At 35.4% G+C, this 3614-nt stretch overlaps 1 pseudogene; it reads right to left on the minus strand.

The window, feature by feature from the left end:
* Positions 1-594: 594 nt before the first annotated feature.
* Positions 595-1527, minus strand: OR9M1JP (olfactory receptor family 9 subfamily M member 1J, pseudogene; annotated as a pseudogene).
* Positions 1528-3614: the final 2087 nt, after the last annotated feature.

A 3614-nucleotide genomic window follows, 5' to 3' on the forward strand; every position in this document is an offset into this window, starting at 1 on the left:
ATATTGAGAGTAATTGTGGTAAAATTTAGGCTAGGGAGAGAGAAGGAGTAAGAATCTGAAATATAGAACATTATGTGCACGGTAAATCTACTTATGGAATAAATATTTAAAAAATCAACTTTATTTTTTAATCAGTTCCCTATTAATAAACATTTAGATTGTTTGAAAAAATTTGCTGCTGCAAACTATGATGTAACAAATACTTTTGAAAGTAGTGAACTTTTATAGATTAAATTCCTAGAAGAGAATTTCTAGTTTAAATGGCGCACAGATATTTAATTTTCATGTGTTAGAAAAATTATCCTCACAGAAAATGTTAGAAGTTATCCTCTATAGACAAAAATAATTTACACTTCTACCAACAATGAAGGTGTGTTATAAAAATTTCGACTTTAAAATGATGAAGAATTAAACATAATACAGATGATGTGAGCAGGCCTGGTTCAGACATTAGATTCTGACCCTAATCTGCGGTTGAGACCTCATTACCTACAGAATTGGGGAACATTCACATTAAACTGGTTTTTTTCATCAGTTAGAATCAAAGGCCAAGGAACAGAAAGGTTGTAAAGTTGTCAAGCTTCGTTTCATACTTTAAGAAAGCAATTGTTGGCTAATCAATTTCCTAAAGGCATTTTTGACATCTTTGTTCCTTAGACTGTAAATTAGGGGGTTCAGCATAGGTATAATCAATGTATAGAACACAGAGGTCACTTTGTCCATATCCAGTGAATGACCAGTGGTAGGCCGCAAATAAATGAAGATCAGGGTACCATGGTAAATAGTGACCACGGTCAGGTGGGAAGCACAAGTGGAGAACCCCTTTCTTCTTCCCTCAGCAGAACCTGTTTTAAGAATAGCTGCTATGATGCAGACATAAGAGAGAAGACCCATTAGAAGGCAGATGGTCTCCACCAAACTAGCAAAGACCACCAGAACAATGTCATGTATGTAAGTGTCAGTGCAGGACAGAGATAAGAGTGGGGAGATATCACAAAAGAAATGGTTAATTTCTTTGGAGCAGAAAGACAGATGGAAGGTGTTAGTGGTGTGAATAATTGAGCTCATGGTGGCCCCTAAAAATGCTCCAATTGCAAACTGGCAGCAAATCCTCTTGGACATAATAACAGTATAAAGCAGGGGGTTGCAGATTGCTATGAACCGGTCATAAGCCATGGCAGCCAAGAGGAAAGACTCCATGTCAATGAAAGAGCAGCAAAAATAAAACTGTGTGGCACAGCCATTGTAAGAAATGGTCTTCTTATCAGAAAGCAAATCCACAAGTAATTTGGGGGCAATGACGGAGGAGGAACACGAATCTATGAAGGACAATATGCAGAGGAAAAAGTACATAGGGACGTGCAAGTAGGAACTGATTGTGATTAATAAAATCATCCTAAGGTTCCACATGAGGGTAACAGAGTAGATGAAGAAAAACACAGCAAAAAGAACACTCTGAAGTTCTGGATGGTCACTAAATCCCAAGAGAAAGAACTCAGTCTTCGCCGTGCAGTTCTCCACCTCCATTCTCTGTGGCACTCCTAGACTTTGAAATTGTGGCAGAGTAATCATGGCAATGTTAATAATCATCTCAATTTTAACAAAAAATAAAAATAAAATGATCGAAATAAATAGAACAGTAATTCTAAACCCACTTGGGCATCCTGATAGCACCTAGACATATCCAGAGTTAGAGTAATATAATGCGTAGGTTTCACTTTTATTTTGTTAATTTGATAATTTGCTATGTCTGTGCCTTAAAGCTCTTGTTTTCACATCAAATGGTACCACCATCAAACCAGCTGCTGAATTCTAGACCTGGGTTTCACTCTTACTTTCTTCGACTCTCTCATCTTCCACCAATGTCAAGTGATGGTGGTCAACCATACTACTAAAGAGCAAAGTCTTCATAAATGGCCTTTTTTTCCCATTTGTGTTGTTTTTGTTTATTTCCAAAACAAATAAAACCATTGCTCTTCCAAGTGAAGCCTTGTATAGACAGAGGAGCAGAAGTTCTGAATTTCTTATCTTGAAATGTGGCTTTGCCTCTGAGGAACAAAGGAAGTCCTTAGAGTTTTTTGAAATCCACTAATAAAACAGAAAGAAGAACAATTGTGATTTAGTTATGTAAGTGACTGAATCATAACTCTGTCACTCAGTAGTTGTGAAACCTTGGGCAGGCTAATTAATCACTGAGTTTCACTTTCACCATCTATGATAGGATAATGTAGTACCTTACTCGTCAAATTATAATTGTTAAATGACTTTTTTCTTACAGCCTCAATATCATCGCCATCTTGCTATTTCACTGTTCTGATGTTGGCAATATAACAGTTGTGAGTCAATGCAGTCACCTATTTTATTCTATATGGAAATGTGGCTGATCTCCAAGGTTTACTTTTTTTTGTCACTGCCATTCCGTTACTTAATTTCATCCCTCTTTTTCCTCAGTTGAATTGGCCTCCTTCCCTCCAGTCAATCCTCACTCTACTTTCAAACATGCTAAAAAATCTATCCATAAACCACTGCAAGAGTTATATATATAAAATAGATTTTGTATTATGTTTCCTTCTTGCTTAAACTCTTAAATGATTCCATGTCCTGTACAAGCTCAACTTTTAAATACCTTCAGATTTGACATGTATTTCCATTTTCTATCCATATCCTCCATCTCAGAACCTGATCTAACAACATTACAAGAGTCTTACCCTCCTGCTCTGTCCTCAATTTGTTCCAGGTTTTCAATAAAACGAAATGTCTTTACTAAAACTTTGCATACATTTAGAGACACAGAGAATGAAATATAAATACCATAGAAATTGTGGATTCTGCATTATTACTCAAAGTTTATTTTCTACCTTTCTTCTGTTTCTAGGTAAATTAATTGAATTCTGGGTAAATGTGAATATCTGGCATTAACATATTTTCATCTTGTAATTTTCAATGGACTTTCATATCTAATTTAATTCTCATAGCCTTTTCAAATATGTTAATAATTCACTATCTCTCAATTATATTGAAAAGAACTTGATTATTTCAGGCCATTTAGCCAGTCCAGGGTTGCATAGCTCGGCAATCAAAGAGCGAGGGCCAGAGATTGGAAATTCTGCATCACTGGGCTAGAGCACTCTTCAATAAACAATTCCTTCGAAGAGATGGAAATGTGTCAGAGATGGTGAAACTTAGGAAGAAGATTGGAGTAAATAATATTATTTTCCAAAATCTCAACGTGCCAGATTTGATATAAGGATATCAGTTTAAAACTAACTTCAATTTTCATTTAGTGCATGTGTTAGAACAGGCAGGTTTACTTCTTTCGACACAGTAATAGAGACAGTATGTTGCGATGATTAAAAGCATGGACCCTAGAGTCAGACTGCCTGAGTTTAAATTTGGATCTATCACTTAATATTTGTAGCACTGTAGCAAAATTTCAGTAGTTCTATGGTTTCATTTTCTGATATGTAAATTACATTTTATAGGAACATTGCCTGCAGGTAACTATGAGGATTAAATGAGCAATTACACATAAAATATTTTGAAGAGTGCTCTTCACATAGCAAACATTCAATAAATATTAAGTATTATTATTCAACCATTGAGAAAAGTTTGAG

Source organism: Equus caballus, chromosome 12, assembly GCF_041296265.1.
Source record: "Equus caballus isolate H_3958 breed thoroughbred chromosome 12, TB-T2T, whole genome shotgun sequence".
NCBI classification, from domain to species: Eukaryota; Metazoa; Chordata; class Mammalia; order Perissodactyla; family Equidae; genus Equus; species Equus caballus.